The 17,772-nt window shown below is 43.3% G+C and overlaps 1 long non-coding RNA gene across 2 annotated transcripts in view; it reads left to right on the top strand.

Moving 5' to 3' along the window:
* Positions 1–8,830: 8,830 nt before the first annotated feature.
* LOC142660724 (uncharacterized) overlaps positions 8,831–17,772 on the top strand; it is a 69,652-nt gene continuing 60,710 nt past the window's right edge. For both annotated transcript variants that reach the window (XR_012850559.1, XR_012850558.1), the window contains exon 1: positions 8,831–8,923. This is a non-coding gene — a long non-coding RNA (uncharacterized LOC142660724). The remainder of the gene's footprint in view (positions 8,924–17,772) is intronic.

Genomic DNA, 17,772 nt, shown 5'->3' with positions numbered 1-17,772 from the left:
TAAGCAGGCAGGGATATGAAACTTACCCTGCTCTTCAGCCGTGGCAGATGTCCTGACTCTGAACTACAGGATGGTGGTGACGTCATGCGCTGCGCACCGGAAACAGGAAGATAAGTACTGTAGTTACTATAGTAACGGGTCCGCGGCTCCCGTTACTATAGTAACTTTCTACTGTGTAGTGCGGCCCCTATAGCTACGCCACTGGTTGGGTGAGCGGTCCCGCTTCACTTCGGTTCTCTGAACCGGCTGTAATTTTAACAGCCGGTAAGGGAGAACCAGGGCGAACTGGGCCCCCTTCCAGCCTCGGGCCCTGGGCACTTGCCCATATTGCCCTCATTATAATCCGCCCCTGGAGGGGACAGTCAACCAAATGGACACCTCCTCCTGGATCCAAGTCTGCTGCTACTTGTCCATCACAGGGAATGAAAAAAAACAATACAATGAAGCTACTGACCACGTGAAAACTGCGGCGCGCTCCCATGCTGTACCTGTCCTGAACTGTACAATCCATATCACAAGCTGTAACCCCAAAAAAATAATTAGTCACAGATCGGATAAAAGTAATGAAGCTTTCCACATGTATTGATTTCTATCTCTCCTGGTTGAGAAAGAAGGAAGGTTTATTACCATCTCTGCTTTCAATGAGCGCTGTACATAATATAGTAAGCGGCAAACTCGCATGTATTAAAAATACTCTACTGTGTTTGGTTACCAACAGGGCTAAAATACTCTGGTAATGAAGAGGTTAAATGTCCTCCATTGAACATATAAAGATCTTCAATAAACTGCTCATGTCACCCTAATGTTGTCAGCAGGCAGACAGAATTTTATCATGTAACTACACATTTATGCAGGGGGTTTGGAGCTCTGTATAAGAACAATGGAACCCAGATCGCTAACAGCCGGCCAGCTTCATCTTATCTTATAATAGCATGTTCAATGATAGGTGAAATTATAAAATCATCAGCAGATTCCTAATAATGTAAAGGAAGCATCTTGGTAAAAGAGATAAATCAGCGTCAGTTATATAAGATTTTGGGTTGTGAGAAGTCACCAACGTCCATCTTCGCTCGTCATTGTCCTGCAATAGTTTGATACGTACGTAACCATGGCGACGCGCCCCTCTGCCGTACTGCAGGCCGGGCTCCTGGAATGACGTTCATCGCATGTGACGCTTCATCCCAGACTGCAGCGGTCACATGGGATGAAACGTCATCCCAGGAGTCCGTCCTGGATGAAGAAGCACAGAATTCTGGGTAAGTATAAGATTTATTTTTTTGCGACCACAGCTTTTTCGCTACAAAAATCACAATATCTGCTATTTGTTGCGGGTTTTACCTCCCCATTGAATTTAATGGGAAAAACCCACAACATAAAAGCAGCGATTACGAAAATACAATTGACATGCTGAGGATTAAAGAAACGCAACGCATGTCAATTTCTGAGCGTTTTTTCCGCCCATCAGTTACACAGCTTGTGGATGAGATTTGATCAAAGGTCATCTACTTTACTGCTACTATATTAGGGCTTATTTAGAAGAACGTGTAATACGTCCGTGCAACGCGCGTGATTTTCACGCGCCTCGCACGGACCTATATTAGTCTATGGGGCCGTGCAGACTGTCCATGATTTTTTACGCAGCGTGTGTCCACTGCGTAAAACTCACGACATGTCCTATATTTATGCATTGTTCGCACATCACGCACCCATTGAAGTCAATGGGTGCATGAAAATCACGCGCAGCACACGGAAGCACTTACGTGTGACGCGCGTGATTTGTGCAACAGCAGTTAAAAGTATGAATGAAAACAGAAAAGCACCACGTGCTTTTCTGTTTACAAACATACAGAGTGTCATAATGATGGCGGCTACGCGAAAATCACGCAGCCGCGCATCATACGGGGCTGACACACAGAGCTGTTAAGTACCTTTTGCGCGTGCAAAACGGCGCATTTTTTGCACGCGCAAAATGCACACGCTCGTGTAAATCCGGCCTTATACTGTGGATTTTCTGCAACTGAATCTGTTGCGGAAAATCTGCAGTATTTACGCTACGTGTGAACTTACCTTTACTGTACAGGATCTTTAGGGGCAGGTAGGGGAAAAACAAATACAAAGACCCTATGTCCCGGGTGGTTAGGGCTATGGTGGGGTCAATCAGAAAGGGGCCCCATTTTTATCTTTGCTATGGGGCCCCTTCAATTCTTCCAAAAACAAAGATATTTCTTAGAGTGTGGAAAGTTTGCAGGTTAGTAGATGTAAAAGATTTATGATGCACCCCCCTCCACTGTAGGACTGATTTTATTAAGGAACATGGTAATTCCGGGTCACTACCCCAGTGGGAGCTGTAATAGCAGCTTTAAGGGTATGTGCACACACACTAATTACGTCCGTATTTGACGGACGTATTTCGGCCGCAAGTACCGGACCGAACACAGTGCAGGGAGCCGGGCTCCTAGCATCATACTTATGTACGATGCTAGGAGTCCCTGCCTCGTTGCAGGACAATTGTCCCGTACTGTAATCATGTTTTCAGTACGGGACAGTTGTCCTGCAGCGAGGCAGGGACTCCTAGCATCGTACATAAGTATGATGCTAGGAGCCCGGCTCCCTGCACTGTGTTCGGTCCGGTACTTGCGGCCGAAATACGTCCGTCAATTACGGACGTAATTAGTGTGTGTGCACATACCCTAAGGGTATGTGCACACGAGGGCGTCCGTAACGGCTGAAATTACGGGGATGTTTCAGCCTGAAAACATCCCCGTAATTTCAGCCGTAACGGCATGTGCAGGCGCTTGAACGCCGCGTCCATTACGGACGTAATTGGCGCTGCTATTCATTGGAGTCAATGAATAACGGCTCCAATTACGCCCAAAGAAGTGACAGGTCACTTCTTTGACGCGGGCGTCTATTTACGCGCCGTCATTTGACAGCGGCGCGTAAATATACGCCTCGTGTGAACAGACAAACGTCTGCCCATTGCTTTCAATGGGCAGATGTTTGTCAACGCTATTGAGGCGCTATTTTCAGACGTAATTCGGGGCAAAAACGCCCGAATTACGTCCGTAAATAGGCCGTGTGAACATACCCTAATGGTTGACATTCAACTTTCTTATTCCCATGAATGATAAGTCTGACTAGTTATATAGCCATTCAGTCCCCACTCTTATATTGCTGCATAATCAGGAAATCGTGCACTTCAGGATCCTTGGAAAGCTAAGTAATAGTGGTAATGGTCTTTTTAACCCAACTTTTCTATTATTATTATTATTATTATTATTATTAGTACTTTAGGGGAAAAGTGCCTTAAATAGAATCCTATATGTAAAGCAGATATGATAATGATCTCCTCAACCGCTGCTTGCCATATGTAGACATCACGCTCCCCTTCATGTACATTCCATCACCTTCCAAAACAACACAGGTGGGGGGACGTGTACGTGCTGTGAGATCCAGCTCTATCTAGATCTTGACTACGGTCAGTACATAAAGAGGAGGGGCTGATAAGCTATAGGAGCCGCCTTGGCCTATACATCCTCAGCACACAATGTTCTATACATTAACCTTCACACACACACTTCCTACTATGCAGTATAAATAATGTTAACTTTATTCTGCGGGTCGTTGCAATTATGGCGATACCAAATTTATATAGTTTTTTTAATGCTTAACCACTTTTGCACAAAAATATTTATTTTTTAAAAAATTATTTTATTTTTGTTTAGCTACATTCCAAGAACTAAAATATTTTTACTTTATCGTCAACTGAGTTTTATGAAGGCTTGTTTTTTTTACAGGAAAACTTTTTTATTTGGTTTCTTTTCAGGTTGCTAGGCTATCTGAAAAGTGCGCCGAAGCACGTCAGCTCCTAAAGCTTCTCTTGCTGTATCTCCCGCTGTCGACACTTGCCACATATGCAGTTGCTGGCCACCCCCATCGCTGTGCGTCGTAGTCACCACCTCCTCCCTGACAGGAGTAGTAGAGACTGTTTTTAGGCAGTCTGATCTGGGCGTCTATGATTTTAGGGTGGTCTGTATATTCAAGGGGGGCTTGGTCTGGGGTCTGTATATACAAGGGAGGACTAGTCTAGGGTCTCATTTTAGGGGATCTCTATATACATAGGGGCTGGTCTGGGGTCTGTAATTTTTAGGGGGATTGTATATACAGAGGGGACTGGTCTGGGGACTGTAATTTTTAGGGAGTCTGTAATTTTCAGAGGAGTCTCTGTATACAACTGGCGGCTGGTCTTGGGTTTGTTTATACAAAAGGGGCTGCTCTGGGTTCATGATATACAAGCGGGGACTGAGCGAAGGTCTGTATATACACCAGCTAGACATACAGTAGTATTATACCAAAAGAGATATAATTTAATAAACAGACATAAAGATATAGACCCCCAGACCCAGACTGGGATCTGTATAAAAGGGAATCTATATCTTTATTTAGGAGGTGCCGTGTGTGTGGTCTGTATTCATTTTGGGGTCAGGTGAAGGGGGTAATTTGTACTACTTGTGATTAAAATGAAGCCGACTAGTGGCTTCTTTTATATAAATGGGTGGGGCATAATGAAAAAAATATGTGCAGCATGGTATGTTCAACGTTTTTCTACCCTTTTTTTTTTTTTTTAAACAAAAGTTATGACACAGTGCCAGATCCGTCACACAACAGAGGCCAATGGTGCCCAATGGGGCTCCATTAACTTGAAATGGGACCCATCGGGACTCCAACATCGTGTCTATCGATTTAATAGTGCTGCATGCTTCGTTATTTTGGCAGATCTGAAGGAACTGTTGACGTAGACTCAAAACTAAGCCTTAGGGCTTATTCAGACGAACAGGATATACGTCCGTGCAACGCGCATGATTTTCACGCGCGTCGCACGGACCTATATTAGTCTGTGGGGCCGTGCAGACATGTGCGTGATTTTTACGCAGCGTTGGTCCGCTGCGTAAAATTCACGACATGTCCGTTCTTTGAGCATTTTTCGCGCATCACGCACCCATTGAAGTCAATGGGTGCGTGAAAACCACGCATGTCACTCGGAAGCACTTCCGTGCGAACAGCGTGATTCGCGCAACAGCTGTCAAAAGGATGAATCAAAACAGAAAAGCACCACGTGCTTTTCTGTTTACAAACATCCAAATGGAGTGTCATAATGATGGCGGCTGCGCGAAAAGCACGCAGCCGCGCATCATATGCTGAGGCCACACGGAGCTGTCAAGTGCCTTTTGCGCAGGAAAAACGCCGCGTTTTTTGCATGCGCAAAAGGCACACGCTCGTGTGAATCCAGCCTTAAGCAGTGTAAGCATAGCCTTCATTTTTTAACATTTAGAACTGATCGCTTCCTTAGGGGTAATCGTTTGGAACTTAGGGGGTACTTGGCTTGAAAAGGTTGGGAAACACTGGCCTAGATTTCTACAGCTTACCACATTCATATATAACATGGGATTGAACACAAAACTTTAAATTAACATGTGCCGGGGTTGTTGACCCCAGACACCCTGACAAAGTGAGAAGAAACATATTGGTGGGAATTTATAAACCTTTCTACGCCAGTTTTCTGGTGTAGACAACTCGCAAAAGGGCCAAAAGTCACAATTTGTGGGGAAAATTGTGACTTTTGGGCTCTCAAAGCACTTTTGAAAAAAGTGGGTGGGGTTTAGTGAAAAGAGGCGAGGCCACCGTCATCCCATAAAACATATCTATATAAGACAGCTCCCAGCCGGTGTAGATTTGACCCTGTTGGGCGTAACAAGGCAGATGCCTGTGCCGGGCCACACGCCTCCTGCCCTGATCAGACAATAAAATAGATTAATAAAAATAAAAAAAAATATGTACTCACCTCACTGTTTCTCCACCCCTTATCCTCTCAGGCTCTCACAGCTCATAAAAAGCAGCGTCAGGACATTGTAGGGGATGCAGCACTCAGGACGTTGAAAGCTGTGTCGCATATGAGGCCCATACAGCCTACAATCCCATGGGTTTGTCGTGAGCTTGAGACTTAGGGCGGATTTACACGAACATGATTTACGTACGTGCGATTTTTACGCGGGTCGCACGGACCTATGCTAGTCTATGGGGCAGTGCAGACTGTCCGTGATTTTTGCGCAGCGTGAGTCCGCTGCGTAAAACTCACGACAAGTTCTATATTTCAGCGTTTTTCACGCATCACGCACCCATTGAAGTCAATGGGTGCGTGAAAAGCACGCACGCCACACGGAAGCACTTCCGTGGGACGAGTGTTATTCGCACAACAGTAGTAAAAAAATGAATGTAAACAGAAAAGCACCACGTGCTTTTCTGTTTACAAACATCCAAACGGAGTGTCATAATGATGGCGGCTGCGTGAAAAGCACGCAGCCGCGCACCATATGAACATGACGCACGGAGCTGTTAAGTGCCTTTTGCGCACGCAAAATGCCGCATTTTTTGCCTGCGCAAAATAGCACACGCTCGTGTAAATCCGCCCTTAAAGGGCGTATTTAATACGGTACAAAATGCATCAAAACTCAAGGCAAAAAACACACGTGGTTTTATCACAAAATGACACGGTTTGCGATGTGTTTTTCGCCTGTGCGGTTTTTACAGGTGAAACACATTTATTTTACAAGTTTCACCTTTAAAAACTGCACAGGCAAAAAAAGCTTCAGAAACAGTTACAAATCACAGTAAGGCCTGGTTTACACGAGCGTGTGCATTTGCGCACGCAAAAATGCGGCGTTTTGCGTGCGCAAAAGGCACTTAACAGCTCTGTGTGTCATCAGCGTATGATGCGCAGCTGCGAGATTTTCGCGCAGCCGCCATCATTATGACACTCCGTTTGGATGTTTGTAAACAGAAAAGCACTTTGTGCTTTTCTGTTTACATTCAGGCTATGTTCACACGAGGTCATTACGTCCGTAATTGACGGACGTATTTCGGCCGCAAGTACCGGACCGAACACAGTGCAGGACAACTGTCTCGTACTGAAAACATGACTACAGTACGTGACAGTTGTCCGGCAGCGAGGCAGGGACTCCTAGCGTCGTACATAAGTATGATGCTGGGAGCCCGGCTCCCTGCACTGTGTTCGGTCCGGTACTTGCGGCCGAAATACGTCCGTCAATTACGGACGTAATGACCTCGTGTGAACATACCCTCAGAGTTTGACAGCTGTTGCGCGAATCACGCTGTTCGCACTGAAGTGCTTCCGTGCGACCTGCGTGATGTTCACGCACCCATTGACTTCAATGGGTGCCTGATGTGCGAACAGCGCACAAATATAGGACATGTCGTGAGTTTTTTTCAGCGGACCCACGCTGAGCAAAACTCACGGACTGTCTGCATGCCCCCATAGACTTACATAGGTCCGTACGACACGCGTGAAAAGCACGCGCGTCGCATGGACGTATATCATGCTCGTGTAAACGAGGCCTAAAACTGTGTGCTTTTTGAAGCGTTTTTTTTCCGTGCTGCAATCTAAATGCACCCTCAACCCAAAGCTCATCAGTTCAAGTTCTTCCTCCTAATGCTAAGTTCACATGGACAGATTGCGGGCATATTTTAACACGAAAAACACCTCGAAATACACTCAGTACGCCTAGAAACAGCTAGCACTGAACTCAATGGGAAATACGCCGTTTAGTTCAAACTAGTTGTATTTTTACGCCACTGGATTCAAATATGGAGCGTAAAAAAAAAGTGGCATGTCACTTCTTGAAGCATTGGCAAATCTGCCTCAAAAATGCCCGTTTTTGGGAGCTGTTTTTAGCAAGTGTATTTTGAGGTGTATTACCTACGAAATACGCCTGCAATTTGCCTGTGTGAACATAGCTTTAAGCTATGTTCACACGTTGTGGTTGTGTGATGTGCGGCAAAAGCACGTGTTTTCCCACGGTTTTGCAATGCAGTAATTGGCCAAGGTTTTTACAGGTGAAACATGTTAAAAAAATTAGTGTTAGGCTGGGTTCACACGACCATGTTACGTCCGTAAAGTACGGAACGTATTTCGGCCGGAAGACCCGGACCGAACACAGTGCAGGGAGCCGGGCTCCTAGCATCATAGTGATGTACGACGCTAGGAGTCCCTGCCTCGCTGCAGGACAACTGTCCCGTACTGTAATCATGATTACAGTACGGGACAGTAGTTCCACGCAGAGGCAGGGACTCCTAGCGTCGTACATCACTATGATGCTAGGAGCCCGGCCCCCTGCAGTGTGTTTGGTCCGGGTCTTCCGGCCGAAATACGTTCCGTACATTACGGACGTAACATGGTCGTGTGAACCCAGCCTAAAACATGAGGTCTTGCCGTGTGTGTTTTGGCCGTGTGGCACACTAGCGCAATGTGTGAACACAGCCTTAGGCAACCTATCAAGAAAACAGTAGTGTCTCTTGCAAGTTGCATACTGTGCGACTCATTTATTAAAGATTTTTGCTACTTTTCTGCACATAAAAGAGGTGATGAGCGACCGCAGGTACAACCTGAAACCGCTCAGTAGCGATAGACATGTGCCATGGAAAAATGGCATACCGTAACATTGCTGCTACCTGGCAGTACGCCTATATTAGTAAATATGCTTTGGCTTTGAGACCAATATAAAAAGAAACAAAAAATGTAAGAGGTGCATTACATGCCACGTATAACTTATTGCTGTGGAATTTGCTGGGTTCCGCATTGGTGTGCCCTTTCTTTCTCCCCCGAGGAGGCAGGGGGTTGTTGTACCACTTTTATTTCCGAATGCTGGAGGATACAAGCGTCTTCATTATTAGTTGAGCATGAGGAATATTACTACCTAGGGGGGGAACAACTTTATTCCTGTGTGTAATAGACAATTCCAAGAGGAGCAGGAACAACTATCACAAGGAGAGTGTTTCTGGAGAACATATTATGGCGCGCACCAGATTCCTGGAAAGATGCATCTCCCAGTCTCCACACGTCTTTCAGGTGAGTAGCGCTAGAGATGTCATGTTTTATATTACTGCTTTGTTGTTGATTTACACCTGAGGCAGCAGCCATGTTTATGTGCTGACTGCTATTCGTACTATGGTAATGCAGTAAGTGTAATTCTCTATTGTAGTGCCCTCCATATCCCCCAGTATACACGTGTATGACAGAAAAGTGGTGCAAATCTATTATAAATCAGTGACCTTCAGTGCAAAAGAAAATCCATAGCCCTTTTACTGGCGGTCAGCAAGCAAATGTGTTGGGGGCTTCATAAATATAGTGTTGGTTTGAACACATATACACCAGTCTAAGTAAAGGAGGTAATTGGAGCGATTTGCGCCAAATTCATTAAAATTTGGTGTAAATTGAACCCTCTGACAGGCAGAAAATCAAATCAAATTTGCACATGGGTATTCGCAGGGTCATATACCTGGCTCATTGTACCCCATTTCTGAAATAAACAATGTTTGCAAATATTTTATCGTTTATCCAAAATAAACGGTGCGGTGTGACCGCGCATATGTGCTCTCCTTTTATTCACTTGCACAGGGCAAGCGTGCACGGCCCACAGCACAAGCCACGAAGGGTACATGCATTTATATATATATATATATATATGAGAGCTGTTGCTTGTAGCAACCAATCACATTACGTCTTTTGTTTTTCAATCTGCTTTAGAAGTATGACAGCTAGAATCGGATTGGTTGTTATGAGCAACGGCTCTACTTTTTCAGTGCTGGAGGCCTTTGAATTGAAGGCCTCATTCAGAAAGCCATAATGCGGTTGTTTTATAGCCAAAATTTACGGGCCAACCATTAGGTTGGGTCATTAGACCCGTTGTCAGTCCGATACTCTCATAATACAGACACTAAACTGCGTGTCCAAAATCTGAAAAAGGTGCCATAATTTCCACTAAACTTTTTCTGTGAAAAAAAGCTGCGGCCAGATTTTAACTTGAAGTCAATGGGGAAATATAAAACGCACTACAAACATGGCGCCTTTTTTTAGGTGCCGTTTTTCTTCTCTTGTTTACAAAACCGCAGCAAGGCAGGGCTTGGCACTTTTTCCAGCATTTAGTTTCGTTTTTCTCCCATAGACCTCCATAGATTTTTCCTCTCCAAAAAAAAATGCAAGTGTCAATGTGGGTTAAGTTTTTGTGGTGTTTTTCAGAATAAATAATGTTTAGCAAAAAAGGAATCTTTGTATCACATGATTTTTGAATCACATGATTTGCGATGTGCAAACCGACATATAAAATAAAAACCACGCAGGTACTAAAACACACTGTTTTCAAAAATGCCATAAAATAAAGGTTTTTTTTATCCCTAAAAAGAAAGCACCACACAAAAAGTAGTGTGTGAAGGAAGCCATAGGCTATGTTCATACGTAGCGAATTCGCTGCAGATTTTATGTTCAGATTTGGGGACAGAAAACAAGCAGCGTAGCAGCAAAGTGGATGAGATTTTAATAAATCACATCGACATGCTGCAGAAATAAATTAGCAGAGAAAATGCTCAAATTAACTTACAGTACAGGTTTTCATTCCCCAGCATGTCAATTTATGCCTGGGAATCTTTGGATTTTTGTTGCGGATTTTCTCCCATTGAGTTTAGTGGCAAACTGAAAGTTCACGACAAATTGTGAAAAACACAAGTAGTAAGAAAAAAACAACAAAATAGATCCTGTTTAAAATAGAAAAAACGTCCCTATTCTTCTTCTCTGGTGTTGACATAGAGACAGCTCTTGGTATCCTCAGCTGTTTTCCATGCTGTCGGCCTCCTGTGATGACGCTGAGTCCCATGTGACCATACATCCCAACCGTCCTGGTTCCAGCAGGACAGTCCCGGATTTTGGGCGGTGTCCTGTTGTACCGGGTGGCCGATGGTATGTCTCGGGGGCAGCTGCATCTGAATCAGGACGCAGATACGGTTGAATTTCATGGTGAGGCAGGGAGCTGTCAGCTCCTTGCTCTACCGTTCACTTCGCAGAGCCAGCTGTTAGTGGTTTGGCGCAGACAGGCTCGATGCAGTGACAACATCACACCTGTTTGAGTATTTTTTTGTATTTATTTTTAGGCACTGCGGGGCCTTATACTGTGTGGGGGCAGCTATTAGGGCATTATACTGTGTGGGGCGCAGCTATGGAGGCATTATACTGTGTGGGGGCATTCTGCTGGGTGTGGGGGCAGCCGTAGGGGCGTTCTACTGGGTGTGGGGGCAGCTGTGGGCGCATTCTACTGGGTGTGGGGGGCAGCTGTGGGCGCATTCTACTGGGTGTGGGGGGCAGCTGTGGGTGCATTCTACTGGGTGTGGGGGGCAGCTGTGGGCGCATTCTACTGGGTGTGGGGGCATTATACAGTGTGTGTGTGGGGCTCTATGAGGGCATTATACAGTGTGGGGAGGCACTATGGGGACATTATACTGCATGGGGGCTACTATGAGGGTAGTACTGTGTGGGTTGAACTGGGTGTGTATGGGCGGGGTTAGTGGCGTGGCTTCGCATCGGTTGTCCCTCTTTACAATGCTTGAAATTTGGGAGGTATGCATGTGACTGCTGCAGCGGTCACATGGGACACAGTGTCATCACAGAAGGCAAGCTGCATAACCATCGGACATGAGAAACGAGACGTGTCACTATGGCAACGCCATGGGAGGTGAGTATGGACCATTAGGGTGCTTTCCTGTGCAGTATTTTGCAACAGTATTTGTAAGCCAAGATTAAGAGTGGGTATAAAACACGGAAGAGGTACAAATCTGTCCATTAGACCTTATTCACACAGTGCAGATTTGATGGCACATTGAAAACGCAGCAACCAGCTGGTGGGGATTGTTCTCGTTCCTTGAATTACAGGGGAAGGAATATTACTATATTTCTCTTCACGTGGAGCTGGTACAGCGCAATGAATGTTTTACATTTTATGTGACTTTGAAGTATTTGGCCACTTCTTCTATATAACTTGCTGCTTCCAGTGTGTGTGTGTGTGTGTGTGTGTGTGTGTGTGTGTATATATATATATATAGAAGAAAGAAAACTTTGCGGCACTCCAAGTTGAAAAAATGGTGGTTTATTCAATCCAAATATAATAGCAACGTTTCAATCCTACATTAGGATCTTTCTCAAGCCTAGTGACACATCTAATACTCAAAATATATATAGGGTAAAGCCCATTTAACTTAATTGATCTCATTATCATGAGTTACAGTGATACGTGTCTGAAAACATGTATTGTAAATAGTTTAAGGTATCAAAAATAGACAATAAAATGATACATAAAGTGTATTAGTGCATATACAGTAACGTGCATCAAAATAAATAATATAACCCTGGTTAAAAACAACTGATTAGGCCATAATCATTTATGCAAACAGAAGTGTTGAAATATATCGTCATATGTCCACTCACCAATCAAAACTTCAGGAGTAACATTGGTATGTAGAACCTTAGGCATACAGCATGTTGTTCAGCTGTATCACTCGTGATAATCAGGATGTAATGCCCAGAGGCGGAAGTAAGGAGTTGCTAAGCAGCAGGACGCACACGGAGCGCAATGATGATGTATTGCGTTCCAGTGCGTTCCACTGCTATGGTCATGTGAACGGCAGTATCTTAGGTTGCCAAGCAACCTATCAACAAATCCTTGATCACAGGAACCAGTGACATTATCGAAATAACAAAGCTAAATATAGCCCAAAGAGGTCCAAGATATACCAGAAGCATATAAGTAATATGCAAATAGGTGCTACTACTAGTGGTAATGGAGATATCATATGGTGATAAAAAGTAGCGTTACAAACAATTTTCAACTTTATGGTAGCAGTTTAAAGATCCACACGTGGGTACAAAAGGCCCCTGTCCACAATTACGTGTTCAGAGCGACCTTGTTCCCAAGGATTTCAGAACTCCCTGGCAACGTTTTCACGTGCACAGGCAATCCCGATAACCACTCACGTGTAACGGACCAATAGTATCTTATTAACGACATTAAATCTTCATAATATAAATAATGTAGTGATATCTCAACATCACCTGAAACTAGAAAGGAGACTAGAAATAATTCATTTAGGATAATATTTATATATAAGTACTTTATTGATACATCTCAGGACCAAAGAAGACATAATATAGCGATGAAAAACATTTTTTGTCATATATTATTATTATTGGAAGCAAATATCCAAGATCCTGAAGTTCTGTTGGAAGTGGTATTTTGATCTAAAGAAATACAAAAGAAGAGTGAGAATCATAATATTCAGCAAACATTTCTTTACACAAAAAAGAATATTTAAAAAAAAAAAAAAAAAAAAAAAAAAAAATGAACATATATGTGTCATTAGTATTTTCAGAGAAGAGAATGTCAGAAAAACCAAAAGTACAGAGCGGAGAATACGTGTATCTCACGTTACAATTCTATCTATACCAAATTCTATATTAAGACCAAATGGTCTCAGTGTGTTCAATAAGAATATCCATCTCAACTCTTTTTTATGTAAAACCCTATGTCGATCACCACCATATTGTAATGGTGGGACATGATCCAAGATCATGAATGTTAAATCCCTTTCATTATGGCCATGTTCTGAAAAATGTTTAGCAACTGGTAAATCCAGTTTCTTTTTACGAATTGAAAAGCGATGATTGTTTAAACGGGTTTTAAAGGCACAAGTAGTCTCCCCCACATATAAAAGGCCACAGGGACACCATAGGGCATAGATGACCCAATCCGAGTCACAAGTGAGATTATATCTAATCTTAAACTGTTGTCCAGTTAATGGATGGGTGAAAGTGTTACCCCTACACATCAGGGAACAATTGACACACCTATGACACGGGACATTACCAGGTTTCAGTGGTTTAAGCATGGATTGTGATCCTTTTCTTCCACCTGACACCCTAGTTTTTACCAATCTGTCACGTAGATTCTGTGAGCGTCTATAGGACATTAAAGGGTTGTTGTTTAATACTTCAATGTGACCAAAACTATTCCTAATAATTGGCCAATGTTTGTTCATAATCCTTGAAAGATCTCCACTTACATCATTAAATGTTGAGATAAAAGGAATACGTTTCTGTTTTTTATGTAACCGAGATTTGCTTGATTGAAACAAACTATCTCTTGCAGTATTTTGAATCTTGTTCTTATGTGTCAACAATAGTGATTTGGGGTAACCCCTTTGTAGAAAATTCCTAGTCATGATATCTAAGGAAATGTCCAAATCTTCTTGTTTGTCAGTATTTCGCTTAGCTCTGATCATTTGGCTATATGGTAAAGATCTAACCATATTTTTTGGATGACAACTATCAAACCTTAATAGAGTATTACGATCAGTCTCCTTGGTATACATTTTAGATATTAGTGTATTATTGTCTATCAATACTGTGACATCCAAAAATTGGATATTATCCATTGAATATGTCATGGTAAATTGGATATCAGCGTCCAATGAATTAAGAAATTGGTGAAACTCAGTCAATGCAGTACTGGAACCAGTCCAAATGAGGAAAATGTCATCAATGTATCGCCACCACCTCAACACATGTGAGAAGTGGTGGGATACATATATTGACATCTCCTCCATGGTGTCCATAAAAATATTGGCGTAGGTTGGAGCCATGTTGGACCCCATGGCTGTTCCTTTTAATTGGATATAATAACTATCATTGAATAAAAAATAATTGGAAGTCAAGATAAGTTCCACTAGGGACATAATGAATTCGCATGAAGTAGTGTCATAATTTGAAGTAATTAATTTACGTCTTATGGCATCAAGCCCATTGTTATGACTGATTGATGTATAGAGAGAGGTAACATCGAAGGAGACCAAAATGGCTCCCTCTGGTAAAGTAATTGCTTTAATTTTTTGTAAAAAATCAGTGGTGTCTCTGATATAGGATTTAGCATTGATAGCAAAATCTCTCAACACCTTATCAACAAAGATTGAAATGTTGCTCATCAATGAACCTCTACCGGAAACGATAGGGCGACCCGGAGGATTAGTAAGATTTTTATGTATCTTAGGCAATAAATACAGGCAAGGAGTGACAGGAAATTCTACAATAAGGAATTTATGTAACATCTGATCTATAATGCCATCATTCAATGCTGTATTAATGAGTGAAGTAATTCTGTTGTTGATATCCTGTCTAGGGTCACATTTTAACATTCTATACACATTGCTATCTGATAGTTGTCTGTTACATTCTGTCATATATAAGTCTGTATCCATAACCACGATTGCTCCGCCTTTGTCAGCCGGTTTTATCGTGAGATCGTGGTTATGGATCAACTCATCCAATGCTGTAATGTCCGAAGTGGTCATATTAGGTTGTTTAAACGTATGTTCCCCTGTCTGAGTCCTAAGTGTGTTAATGTCTTTCTGTACCAATTCTCTAAAAGTTTCTATTGCATGAGAAGTTATAGGTGGTTGAAACAAACTTTTATTAAATAAACCCAATTTCTTCAATGACAGCTCTGGACGAGTATCCTGATCTACCGTATTAGTAGGTTGTATCTCAAACCAAACCTTCAATTTGATGGCTCTAATGAATCTAAATACATCCAATTCTATCTGGAACCAATCAACATGTTGATTAGGGCAGAAAGATAACCCTTTGGACAATAATTGTAATTGCATATCAGACAATGGATAACTGGAAATATTTACCACTATTTGGGTAGTGTCCTTTTGTTGCTGTCCTGTACCGGTTTCTGTCCCTTCTGGTATGTCAATTTCTGGAAGCGGGTTCTTCCTTCCTCTGTTTCTCCTGGATCGGGACGTTTTTTGCTGGCACCCGATTCACATTTTTATTCTGTGAGTGCTGCTGTTTTCTCCTTTATATATATATATATATATATATATATATATATATATATAAAATTAGTCAATTAGTCCTTCAGTCCTTCTCAATGAATTCGAATATCATCAAAAAGTTAATTTACTTCGGTAATTCATTTCAAAAAGTGAAGCTCATATATTATATAGATTCATTACACACAGAGTAATCTATTTCCAGATTTTTTTTTTTCTTTTAATGTCGATGATTATGGTAACAGTGAATGACAACCCAAAATTTTGTCTCTCAGAAAATTAGAATATTGGGTAAAAGTTGAAGATTGCAGCCTCGTGGTGTGACACTCTAATCAGCGAATCAACACAAAAACCTGCAAAAGGTTTCCTAAGCCTTTAAGGCCGGATTCACACAAGTGTGTTTGGTCCGTAATATACGGTCTGTATATCGGCCGCGTTTCCCGGACCGAACACACTGCAGGGAGCGGGGCTCTTATAGTCATAGTTATCTTTGACGCTAGGTGTCCCTGCCTCTCCGCGGAACAACTGTCCCATACTGAAAACATGATTACAGTATGGGACAGTTGTCCCGCAGCGAGGCAGGGACTCCTAGCGTCATAGATAACTATGAGTATAAGAGCCCGGCTCCCTGCAGTGTGTTCAGTCTGGGAAATGCAGCCGACTTACGGACCGAACACGCTTGTGTGTGGGAGGCCTGAAAGGATCGGTCTGCTGCTCAGTGTCTAAAATCCTGTTTTCAGATGAAAGTAAATTTTGCATTTAATTTGGAAATCTCGGTCCCAGAGTCTGGAGGAAGAGTGGAGAGGCATCAATCCAAGTTGCTTGTGGTCCAGTGTGATGTTTCCGCAGTCAGTGATGGTTTGGGGATCATGTCATCTGCTGGTGTTGGTCCACTGTGTTATAAGTCAGCGCACCGTCTAGCAGGAAATTTTCGAGCACTTCATGCTTCCCTCTGCTGACAAGCTTTATGGAGATGCTGATTTCATTTTCCAGCAGGACTTGGCACCTGCCCACACTGCCAAAAGTATCAATAACTGGTTTAATAACCACACTATCACTGCGCTCGATTGGCCAGCAACTCGCCTGACCTAAACCCCATATAGAATCTATAGGGTATTGTCAAGAGGAAGATTAGACACCAGACCCAACAATGCAGACAAGCTGAAGGCCGCTATCCAAGCAACCTGGGCTTCCATAACACCTCAGCAGTGCCACAGGCTGATCGCCTCCATGCCACGCCGCATTGATGCAGTAATTAATGCAAAAGGAGCCCCGACCAAGTACTGAGAGCATATACTGTACATACTTTTCAGTAGGCCAACATTTTGGTATTAAAAATCATTTTTGAAATTGGGCTTATATAATATGCTAAGCCTTTATTCACACGACAGGGTTTCCCGGCCGGGTGACGGCCGTTCATAAATAGGCCGTCACCCGGCTGCAGTAGGAACAATAGACCCCTAATGGGGCTATTCACGCGACCAATTTTTTTTGACGGCCCGGGAAACCTGGCCGTCAAAAAATGGGACATGCCCTATTTTCGGCCGTTTACCCGGCCGCCCGGCTCCCATAGAAGTCTATGGGGCCGAGTAATACACGGCCATCACCGGAATGTGTCCCGAGTGATGGCCATGTATTCCGTCGCTCTCGCGCTCTCTCCTCCTCCTCACAGTGCAGAGTGCATGTGAGGAGGAGGAGGGTCTTTTTTTGTTCCCTGTATGAGTCGGAATCCCCAATCCCCGGCCGGGGATTGGGGATTCTGCTACAGGAGAAGTGAGTGACTACACTGTCCATATATGGACACAGTGACGTCACTCACTTCAGAAGCGGAATCCCCGACTCTATGGCCGGGGATTCCGCTACAGGAGAAGTGAGTGACTACACAGTCCATATATGGACACAGTGACGTCACTCACTTCAGAAGCGCAATCCCCGACCCTGTGGCCGGGGATTCCTCTCCAGGAGAAGTCAGTGACTAAACTGTCCATATATGGACATTGAAGTCAGTGACTTATCCTGGAAGGGGAGGGGGCTGGGTGGCAT

Source organism: Rhinoderma darwinii, chromosome 9 (genome assembly GCF_050947455.1).
Source record: "Rhinoderma darwinii isolate aRhiDar2 chromosome 9, aRhiDar2.hap1, whole genome shotgun sequence".
Classification (NCBI taxonomy): domain Eukaryota; kingdom Metazoa; phylum Chordata; class Amphibia; order Anura; family Rhinodermatidae; genus Rhinoderma; species Rhinoderma darwinii.
This window is presented reverse-complemented; position numbering and strand designations above follow the sequence as displayed.